This window comes from Bos grunniens, chromosome 18 (genome assembly GCF_055505025.1).
Source record: "Bos grunniens cultivar Pamir isolate PY7600 chromosome 18, Bosgru_T2T1.0, whole genome shotgun sequence".
Lineage (NCBI taxonomy): Eukaryota > Metazoa > Chordata > Mammalia > Artiodactyla > Bovidae > Bos > Bos grunniens.
In genome coordinates this window covers 10,362,358-10,374,297 of record NC_141182.1, presented here as the reverse complement: position 1 = coordinate 10,374,297, position 11,940 = coordinate 10,362,358, and the positions used below count along the sequence as shown (strand labels likewise).

The 11,940-nt window shown below is 45.0% G+C and overlaps 1 long non-coding RNA gene across 3 annotated transcripts; it reads left to right on the top strand.

The window, feature by feature from the left end:
- The first annotated feature begins 70 nt into the window (after window positions 1-70).
- On the top strand, window positions 71-11,634 carry LOC147353011 (uncharacterized). Of its 3 annotated transcripts, XR_015145308.1 has the most exons (4): window positions 71-407; window positions 627-764; window positions 6,003-6,215; window positions 8,654-11,634. It is a non-coding gene; the product is annotated as an uncharacterized LOC147353011 (long non-coding RNA). The 3 variants fall into 3 exon arrangements; XR_015145307.1 differs by having other exon boundaries at window positions 76-764; XR_015145306.1 differs by lacking the exon at window positions 627-764 and having other exon boundaries at window positions 82-407.
- Window positions 11,635-11,940: the final 306 nt, after the last annotated feature.

The window sequence follows — 11,940 nt, the reverse complement described above, 5'->3', positions numbered from 1 at the left end:
CCATTGGCCGAGGCTGAGGGACGGCCGGGGCGGCGACCAATCGGGAATGGGAGGGGGCGGGGAGACTGGGCGGGGCGATGGGGCGGTATGGAGCGCGGCGCCAGGCCAAGTGCGGCCAAAGGTAACCCGGACCGCGACCAATCCGAGGGCCGAGCGGCGGCGGGGCGGCTCCGGTTGGTGAGTTCAGGGGTGGCCCCTGCCCTGTCAGCTGTTCACCCAAAGTCACCTCCTCTGCCCCTCTCTCCTCCAGGGCCTAGCTCTTCAGCCCTAAGGAACATGACAGTCACTCAGCGGACGTGTTACACGCGCAGATTCCTGGCCCGACCCCAGAGATTCTCGGAGTGTCTGGGGCAGGGGCGCAGGCATCTGCGTGTCTACGAAGTACGCTAGTGGTCGTTTCTGGCAAGGTAGGTCGCCTCTGTCTCGACCCCTGCCTAGCGCTCTCGCTTGCACAGATGACCCCCAGAGCTGCAGGCTATCGCTCTCCTGAGCTCCGGACCCAGGCTTCCAGCTGCCTGCTGGAGCGCTCTCTCACCGATGCGGCAAACGGGGCTCTCCCAAGCGGCTCGTGCCCCACCCTGTCCCCCTTCCCTTGGTCCTCATTCATTCACTCCCTTATTCAACAGAGTGTTTATTAACGGCCTGGCAGGTGCCAGGTCCTGCACTAGGCACAGAGATAAAATAGTGAACGACAGACCTGATCGTGCCTCCATGGAGTTTACATTCTAACAGGAACACAGACCACGGCATAACTACTGGTTGCGGTAAGTGCTGTAAGGGAAATAAACTGTGTGGAGTGATATAACTGGGCCGGCGTGGACTTCCCCTCACCCTGTGGACCGGGTCATCAAGGAAGGTCTCTTCCGCACAAGCTCAGGAGCAGGAGCAGGAGCGCAGGAGTACCGTATCAGTTACTAACCCTATTCTCACTTGCTCCACAACCAAATGCAAGCACCCTCTTCCATCGCTGGAGGGAGCACCACTTGGTAACATCCCTGTGTGGGGGGGAGGGGGTGCCTTTGGAATACCTCTCAGCATTGCAAACTGGCCCAGCAATTTGCACAGATAAATCCTCCGTCTGCTGAATGGGCTAATGTTCCTAGGAGAGATGATTTCCTCCCCTAGGAAGTGAGGCTCTGACTCCCTTCTGTTGTCTCCTCCTCCTCCTAGTCCCAATCCCATACTGCATTCATGGGAGAATACCACACACCAGCCATGTCCCCCACGGAGCAAAAACTGCAGGAGGCACGAGGAATACGTGCGGTTTTGCTCCACTCAGATGGAAATCCAAAGCGTCCTTTGTTCAAGGGGGGAGAAAACCCAGTGCCTGGCTGCCTAGATACCAGAACTACCCTAGAACTGTCTGGTCCAAGTGTTACGGTATAAAGAAGCCGAGGGGTAGTAGTTCTTTATGGGCCAGCCTTTGCCCTGATCTTACAGGGCTCCTTCTGCCGAGGCACAGACACGCAAAGCCTTCTGAGGGCTTGGCAGTGGCTTCTGAGCCAGCGCTAGTTCACCTTCACTAAGGAAATGGCCAAGATGCATCTCCAGCTGCTGAAAGGAGTCTGCCCAGGCCAGACAGGCTGCTGTGGTGCTTGGCCTCACATTCCCCATTCCATGTGCTCTCATCTATCTGGGATACCCCGGCCTTGCTGCAGGAACCTTATCCACTGCTTAATTACTAATATTCGCTTAAAGTACAGTTCTCAATCCCTCTTCCATCTCCCTACCTTTTCACATACTTTTTTTTTTAAATTGAAGTATGGTTGAATTATAATGTGTTAATTTCTGCTGTACAGCAAAGTGGCTCAGTTATATGTATGTATACATTCTTCTTCATAGTCTTTTCCATTGTGGTTTATCACAGGATATTGAATATAGTTCTTGGTGCTCTACAGTAGGACCCTGTTGTTTTCTATTCTATATATACCAGTTTGCATCTGCTAATCCCAGACTCCCAGTCCGATTCTCTCCCAGCTCCCTCCTCCTTGGCAACTACCAGTCTGTTCTCTATGTTCCTGATGCTGTTTCACAGATAGGTCCATTTGTGTTATCTTTTAGATCCCACATGTAAGTGATATCATATGGTATTTGTCTCTCTCTTTCTGATTTACTTCACTTAGTATGATAAACTCTAGCTGCATCCGTTCACATAATTTCCTTTTTTTCTGATAAATAAGAGGTTTTAATGTATAAAAAGTGAATTAAGCAGCTCCCAGAACACATATAATTTCTTGATTCTGCTTTGCTCTGTGTTCATAGTTAATTTTCTCTAGGTGTCAACTGCCATTCTCTGCTTCTCCCTGCATATTCCCTTGGTTCAAAACACTGCCCTAATCCAAGACTGAAATTGAGAAAACAATTCCATTTACAAGAGTATCAAAAAGAAAAAAGCACTTAAGAATAAATTTAACCAAGGACATCTAGGACATGTACACGGAAAAAAACAGAACACTGAAATGAAAGAAGATCCAATCAAATGGAAAGATAGTCTGTGTTTATGAGTTGGAATATTTAACATGGTTAAGATGGTAAAACTGCCCAGATGAATATGCAGATTCAATGCAATCCCTATCAAATCCTCTTTGCAGAAATGGAAAAGTTCAGCCTAAAATTCAAAATGAAAATGCCAGAGGCCCTGAACAGCCAAAACTCCTTCTTTGTTCTTTAAAAAGAAGAACAAAGTTGGAAGATTCGCACTTCCTGATTTCAAAACTCACTACAAATTTACAGTATCCAAAACAATGTGGTGCTGACAAAAAGGCAGACGTATAGATGGATGGGAGAGAATTGAGAGTCCAGAAATAAACCTATGCATCTGTGGTCTGCTGATTTCTCACAAGGTTTCTATGACCATTGAATGGAAGAAAGGATAGACTTTTCAACAAATGGGACCAGAACAACTGGATATCCACATGCAAAAGAATGAATCCAGATGTCCACCTCACACCATACCCAGAAATTAACTTAAAATGTATCCATGACCTAAATATAAATCTCTCAGAAGGGAAAATAGATGTAAATCTTCATGACATTAGATTAGGCAGTGGTTTCTTAAATATGACACCAAAAGCAAAAACAACAAAATAAAGTGCACTTTATCAAAATTAAAAACTTTCATGCATCAAAGGACATTATCAAGAAAGTGAAAAGACAATCCACAGAATGGGAGAGATACTTGAAAATCACATACCTGATAAGGATCTAGTCTCTAGAATGTATGAAGTATTCCTATATTTGGACACCAAAAAGATAAACAACCCAATTTAAAAAAAGGGCACAGGAATTTGAATAAACATTTCTCCCAAGAGGATATGTATATGAACAATAAACACGTGAAAAGATTCTCAACATCAGTAGTCAGTATGGAAATGCAAATCAAAACCACAGTGAGCTATCACTTCAAATCCACTGGCACGGCAATAATAATAACTACAAACAGTAACAACAGTCAAGTAAGTGTTGGTGAGGATATTGAGAAATTGGAACTGTCACACACAGTGGGGATGTAAAATGGTTCTGTGCGTGTGTGCTGAGTCACTCAGTCATGTCCGACTCTGGGACCCTATGGACTTGTAGCCCACCGGACTCCTCTGTCCATGGGGTTCTCCAGGCAAGAATACTGGAGTGGGTTGCCATTCCCTTCTCCAAGGGATCTTCCCAACCCAGGGATCGAACCCAGGTCTCCTGCGTTGCAGGAGGATTCCTTACTGTCTGAGCCACCAGGGAAGCCCAAAATGGTGCTGCCATTGTGGAAATTATTTTGGTAGCACCTTAAGAAGTTAAACACAGAGTTACCATATGGCCCAGCAACTCCACGGCCAAGTATATGTTCACAGTAAAACATGAATACAGATATTCACAGCAGCATTATTCATAAAGTCAAAAACAGCCCAAACATCCATGACTGGATGAATGGAATAAACCCAATGTCATATGTCTACAAAATGGAATATTAACAGCCATCAATAGGTATGGAATACTGATACATGTTGCAACATGGATGAGTCTGGAAAACATTATGCCAAGTGAAAGAAGCCAGATACAAAAGACCACGTTTTGTAGGATCCTATTTATGTGAAATCTCTAGAACAAGTCTCTACAAAAGTCTATACAGACAGAAAGTAAATTAATGGTTGCCTAGCACTGTGGGAGGGGAGAATTGGTAGTCACAGTTCATGGGTGTGGAGTTCTTTTTGGCTGATGGAAATGATGTGGAATTATCCAGTGATGATGACTGCACAACATGAATGTACTAAAACCTCCCAAACTGCACACTTTAAAATGGCTGAAAGAGGCTCAAACTTCCAGGTAGGAAATGAATGAGGCACATGTATGAAATGTACAGCGTTGAGGGATATAGTCAATAGTTATGTAATATCTTTGTGTGGAGACAGATGGTAACTAGACTTGCCGTGGTCATTTTGTGAAGTAGAGAAACACTGAATCGCTATGTTGTGTAATAGGAGCTAACACAGTGTTGGAGGTCAGTTATACTTCAAAAGCAAACTCAAAGGAAAAAAAGACCAGATTGGTGGTTTCCAGAGGCAGGGATGGAGGTAGTCAGAAGGCACAAAATTCCACTTGTAAGATAAATAAGTACGAGGGCTGTAAGGTACAACATGATAAATGTAATTAACACCGTTGTATGTCCCATATGAAAGCTGCTATTAAAGAGTAAATCCTGAGTTCTCATCATAAGGGGAAATTCTTTTCCTACTTCTTTTTTAATTTATATGCAGTAATGGATGTTCACTAAATTTATTGTGGGAATCATTCTATGATGTAAGTAAGTCAAATCATTATGCTGTACACCTTAAACTTCTGTCAATAATATCACAGTGAAAGTGGAAAGAAAAAAAAATGGTTAAAATAAAAATTAATTTTATGTTATGTGGATTTTATTTTAAAAAAAAAAAAAAGGGACCATCTCAGAAGGATTTGCATCTCTCTACCCAATTTCAGTTCAGAGAATCTGATTGATCCATCTTGGATTAAGTGACCAGGCTAGGATAAAAGGTAATGGGACTGGGGGATGTACCCTTTTGGGAAGGGACACAGTATTCGGAGGAGAGGGTTATGGGCTTGGCAGCTGTCCCAAAAGATATCTGTTGTTGTTAGTTACTAAGTCATGTCTGACTCTGTGATCCCATGGACTGTAGCCCATCAGGCTCCTCTGTCCATGGGATTTCCCAGCAAGAATACTGGAGTGGGCTGCCATTTCCTTCTCTAGGGGACCTTCGCCACCCAGGGATCGAATCTGCATCTCCTGCATTGGCAGGCCGATTCTTTACCACTGAGCCACTGGGGAAGCCCGAAAGATATCTACTTTTAAGCATAAAAAAAGAGCTAAAAATTTTTTTGGAAAAAAAAAATCACCCATAATTCTAGCATCTTAATTACGGCAGTTTTTATTTCTGCAAATCCTTCCAGTATTTGTCCACAGGCCAACACATTTTTCTGAGTTGTAATCACTGTGTTTGTGCTGTTTATTTCCTGTTCTTTTTTACTTCCCATCACATCACAAACATCTCCCATGTTTCTAAATCACCTTCATAATCATCCTTTTTAATGGCTGCATAACATTCAATTGAGTTGATGTACCATAATCTCTTAATCGCTCTGCCATTTCTGGATATTTACACAGCTTCTAATTTTTTTTTCCTGCTAATATATAGATCCTGCTGCAGGAAATATTTTCATGCATACTGATTTTTTTCTTTACTGGAGTTGCCCAGATTACTTAAAAACGACCAAATAGGATAAAATTTCCCATGAATTGTCAAACTAACCAAGAAACCTAGAGTAGAGAGAGACTTGTAAGCTCTCCAGGGCTCCCTGGGCAGACAGACACAGCTCCTGGAGACCCCACCTCCCCAGGGAGGGCTCTGCCCTCTCAGCGCTGGTGTGTTCATGCCTCTCTCCCTACTAGCTGTTCTCCGAGTTGTCTGTGCTGTGAATATACGAATGTGGATTTCTCCTTTTATTTGATTTGCATCCAGGTGTGTTTGGCTCAGCAGTAAAGAATCAGCCTGCACTGCAGGAGATGCCGGAGATATGGGTTCGATCCCTGGGTCAGGAAGATCCCCTGGAGGAGGACATGGTAACCCATTCCAGTATTCTTGCCTGAAAAATCCCATGGACAGAGGAGACTGGTGGGCTACAGTCCATGGGGTCACAAAGAGTTGAACATGACTGAGCACGCATGCACACAGGTGGGTTTGTTTTTGCTGTTGCAGCACTACCATGAACATTCTTAGACACATCTCCAGGTCCTGGGGCACATGTGTCCCTGGAGAGCCTCTCACCCTTGACACGACAGACATATTGTGTTTGTGTGACGCAGAGCCATCCCGTGCATCCTGGCCCCTACACACTAGATACCAATAGTAGCTCCAGTCAACAACCGAAAATGTCTCTGGCCATTACCAAATGTCCCCTGGGGGAACCAGCTGCCTTCCCACTGTGGAGGACCACTGCTCTAGACTAATGGTTCTCAAACTGCTGCACTTCAGAATCATACGGGGGATTTTTAGCAATATTCCATTCCTTATATCTGAACAAAACTATAATTCAAAAAAGTACAGGCACCCCTGTGTTCACAGCAGCAGTATGCACAACAGACAAGGCGTGGAAGCAACCTAAGTGCCTGTTGACAGAGGAATGGATAAAGAAGATTGGGTGCATATACATACACCGAGTTGATTAGCAACCATAATTCCATCTGCCACCTTAGTTCCCTTTTGCCATATGTAATGTAACATATTCACAGCTTCCAGGGGTTAGGGTGTGGACATATATGGAGGATGACATTCTGTGGGCACCCAGGGCAGCCTCCCTCATGAGGATCACATGTTGCCCACAAGACAAAGATCTCGTTTCAAAACACTATTATACCATGAATCTATTTTTATTTTAAAAGACAAAACAAAGCATTCTGAAAAAAAGTTCACCAAAATGTTAACGCTAAGTTATTTCTGGGTGATGGCTCTAAAAAAAAAAAAAACTTTAAAATATTTTTTAAAACTCTATTTTTGAGTTGCTGGATTAAAAAAAATTACAGTGAGGTAGCATGAGTTTTAACAGTAATGAAAAGCCACAGTGTTTTCATTTCCATTCTGGATGGGAAAAAAAGAACCTATATTTATCTGGCTTCATAACTTGTGCATCTTCCAGGAAGCTACATGTTACTCTTTATCCAGTGTGATTTGACAGGGTGAACACTTGGAGGTGTTGGCTCTGTGCCAGCCCTTGGCCCCCCGTGTTTGTTACAAGTATGAACAGAGCTCAGCCACTGCATACAGACAGCTCAGGGTGCCTGAACGTCTCACGTTTCCTGCTTTAATATTCAGTTCAATTCAGTTCAGTTGCTCAGTTGTGTCCGACTCTTTGCGACCCCATGAATCGCAGCACACCAGGCCTCCCTGTCCGTCACCAACTCCCAGAGTTCACTCAGACTCACGACCATCGAGTCAGTGATGCCATCCAGCCATCTCATCCTCTGTCGTCCCCTTCTTCTCCTGCCCCCAATCCCTCCCAGCATCAGAGTCTTTTCCAATGAGTCAACTCTTCACATGAGGTGGCCAAAGTACTGGAGTTTCAGCTTTAGCATCAGTCCTTCCAAAGAAATCCCAGGGCTGATTTTCTTCAGAATGGACTGGTTGGATCTCCATTAGTAACTGTATTAAACTCAGTTCAATCTCTTCTTGGGAACTCAGTGTTCTCATCAAGACCCACGCTGGTGTGAAATACTTTGTGGGGTCTCAGTTCCTGTCTCTGGACATCACATTCCTGAGGCTTCTGCAACATATGTGGTCACTCACTGCTTAGACTGAGTGGTCATAGATGGTCACCATTTCTTGATGGTCGGTACTGACGGTGATGATATTCATGTTTCAGAGCACTGACTACATGCTAGGAAAAGTGCAAAGTCTTTCACATGTTTCATCTCGTCTAACTCTCAGATAACCCTGAAGGAGGGGCTTTATTACTTTCCCGTTTCACAGATGAAAAAACTGAGGCTCAGGCAGGTAAGGTAATGTGTCCAAAGTCACACAGCTAGTTAGTGAAGTGCCAATCACCCCATTTCTGGCCAATTCCAAGGCATAAGATATTCATCTCTCCCCAATATCATTTCCTACATGCAGTATATAACCCCATGGATTGCAGCAGGTGGTATGTTCCAAAGACAGTGGAGATAATTCCTATCCTAACTCTAACTCTCCTCTCCTTGAATCTGAGTGGGCGTGTGGAGTAGCCATGCAGTTCACTGCTCAGATCTCCCTTCAAGAAAGAACTCAGTGTTCAGCTGCAAGGAAGACTGTAGCTGATGCCTGAAACTGTTAGTGCCTGCACTGCACACTTCAGCTTTCAGACCAAGGCCACACTCTTCCTGGGCGGCCCTGCCCATGACTCAGCAGGGCAGAAGTCCAGGGCTTGGTGTTTCCCAACATGGGCGTCTCCCAGCAGACAACCTTTGGTCCTGAGTCCGGGGAGGTAGGGTTGGCCACACCTCCCATATGCACCACCCTCAGTGGCTCTTCCTGCCCCATCCTGCACACTCCCACCCTCTTCCCCTCAAAAGTATCAGATCTACACTGTGGTCTGAAAGCTTTTGCTGCCCCATTCTGCCTCCCACTCTGTTCTCTTTCAGATGCTACCCACAGCAGACCTCTTGGACTCTAAGCTCCATCCCAGTGGCTGCTTGCCAGAGGACTCATCTGACACAGTGTAGTGCTGTCAAAAGAATGTGGTGGAAGTGTTGCTGCATGACTTCCAAGACTGGGGCACAAAAGGCCAGGCAGCCTCCTCATTGTCACTGGAACACTCGCTCGTAGAGCCTTCAGCTGGCACGAGGCTGCCATATTGTGAGGAAGCCCAAGCCAGCCCATGTGGAGAGACCACATGGAGAAGCTCTGAGATAACATGAAAGGGGTTGGGGAGAGAAAGGGAGGGAGGGAGACAGGGAGGGGAAGAGAGGAGGGGGAGACAGAGAAATTGATGTCCTTGGCCAGCCACCATTTACTCCAAACCCCTGTTCTTGGAGGAGGAAATGGCAATCCACTCCAGTATTCTTGCCTGAGAAATCCCACAGACAGAGGAGCCTGGCGGGCTATCATCCATAGTGTCGCAAAGAGTCTGACACGCCTAAAGCGACTTAGCATACCTGCTGTTCTAGTTCTGCTGCTGCTGCTGCTAAGTCGCTTCAGTCGTGTCCAACTCTGTGAGACCCCATAGATGGCAGCCCACCAGGCTCCCCTGTCCCTGGGATTCTCCAGGCAAGAACACTGGAGTGGGTTGTCATTTCCTTCTCCAATGCATGAAAGTGAAAAGTGAAAGTGAAGTTGCTCAGTCGTGTCCAACTAGTAGCGACCCCATGGACTGCAGCCTACCAGGCTCCTCCATCCATGGGATTTTCTAGGCAAGAGTATTGGAGTGGCTTGCCATTGCCTTCTCCATTTTAGTTCTAGCCACCACTAGATTAAAACCACACAAGAGCCACCTGCTCAGACAAGCCCTTCCCCAGTTCCTGACCCACTCAGACAATGAGAGGCAAATTGTCATTGGTGGTTTCAAGCCACAGAGTTTTGACTCATTTGTTACTCAGCGGTAGATAACTGGTACGAGCACTCTGTGGACAGAGGTGTGTGAGGCTGAGGCCTGTCACTTTTCAGAATACTTAAGCACCTTTGCTGCTGACAGCTTGGCACACTGTAGGTGTCCAGCACACATCTGTTACTGCTTTGCATGTTCAATAAGATTATAAATATGGAAAACTCAGCAGTGGCCACAGGACTGGAAAAGGTCAGTGTTCATTCCAATCCCAAAGAAAGGCAATGCCAAAGAATGCTCAAACTACCCCACAATTGCACTCATCTCACACGCTAGTAAAGTAATGCTCAAAATTCTCCAAGCCAGGCTTCAGCAATACATGAACCGTGAACTTCCAGATGTTCAAGCTGGTTTTAGAAAAGGCAGAGGAACCAGAGATCAAATTGCCAACCTCCGCTGGATCATGGAAAAAGCAAGAGAGTTCCAGAAAAGCATCTATTTCTGCTTTATTGACTATGTCAAAGCCTTTGACTGTGTGGATCACAATAAACTGTGGAAAATTCTGAAAGAGATGGGAATACCAGACCACCTGATCTGCCTCTTGAGAAATTTGTATGCATGTTAGGAAGCAACAGTTAGAACTGGACATGGAACAACAGACTGGTTCCAAATAGGAAAAGGAGTATGTCAAGGGTGTATATTGTCACCCTGCTTATTTAACTTATATGCAGAGTACATCCTGAGAAACGCTGGACTGGAAGAAACACAAGCTGGAATCAAGATTGCCAGGAGAAATATCAATAACCTCAGATATGCAGATGACACCACCCTTATGGCAGAAAGTGAAGAGGAACTAAAAAGCCTCTTGAAAGTGAAAGTGGAGAGTGAAAAAGTTGGTTCAGAAAACGAAGATCAGGCATCTGGTCCCATCACTTCATGGGTAATAGATGGGGAAACAGTGGAAACAGTGTCAGACTTTATTTTTCTGGGCTCCAAAATCACTGCAGATGGTGACTGCAGCCATGAAATTAAAAGACGCTTACTCCTTGGAAGGAAAGTTATGACCAACTTAGATAGCATATTCAAAAGCAGAGACATTACTTTGCCAACAAAGGTTCGTCTAGTCAAGGCTATGGTTTTTCCTGTGGTCATGTATGGATGTGAGAGTTGGACTGTGAAGAAAGCTGAGCGCTGAAGAATTGATGCTTTTGAACTGTGGTGTTGGAGAAGACTCTTGAGAGTCCCTTGGACTGCAAGGAGATCCAAACAGTCCGTTCTGAAGCAGATCAGCCCTGGGATTTCTTTGGAAGGAATGATGCTGAAGCTGCAAGTCCAGTACTTTGGCCACCTCATGCGAAGAGTTGACTCATTGGAAAAGACTCTGATGCTGGGAGGGATTGGAGGCAGGAGGAGAAGGGGACGACAGAGGATGAGATGGCTGGATGGCATCACTGACTCAGTGGATGTGAGTCTCAGTGAACTCCGGGAGTTGGTGATGGACAGGGAGGCCTGGCGTGCTGCGATTCATGGGGTCGCAAAGAGTCAGACATGACTGAGTGACTGATCTGATCTGATCTGATCTGATAAATACGGACTAGATCTGAGCTGCCTAGAAATACATGTGTAGCTTTGAAATTAAAACACTTCCTAATTAAATTGTGAAGAGGATCCATTCTAAGATGCCCTCCAAACATTTGTTAGAGAAACAGAAGATGCTTCAGAGAATTGGGATTAAATGATGAGACTGAGACTCAGAATTATGACATTTCTAATGTCAAACAAGCAGAACCTGACCAATGTCTCTATGCAGATGAATGCAATTGAAACAAGGAAACAAAAGTTGTTCTTGGATATGGCCCATTCCAAATCCTGACATAGGCTGTGATATCTTTAAAAAGGAAGGGACAAAAAGAAGGGAAGAGAGAAGAAAGAAATAGGCATGATGTAGTGGAAAGTTCTGGGCCCAGAACACATGACTTCAGACACTTGTGGTTTATCTGGTTTCAGGGAAATTCTTAACCTTTACTGGGTTCAGTTTTCCCATTTGTAAGTGGGGAATAAAAACATCAATACCCTCTTTAATGGAAGTTGTGGGAATTCAATGAGATATGCATGTGAAAAGATATGTTGCCTGTAAAGTACTTTACACATGGAAGCTTTGCTCACTTAAAGCTACTAAGAGGAGACACTTGTCTTCCTGTTGTAAGGACCACTTGTCAGGGAGCTTAGGAAACAGAGACTGTAGGAAAACAAGAAGGTTTCTGAGCTGGGCACACCTGGGTTTGACTCCCATCTTCACTGATGTAAATGTAACTTGGTTGGTAAACCTGTTGGCAGAATTTTCTAGAGCTGAATGTACGGATATGACCCAGAAATTCCCTCCCTGGT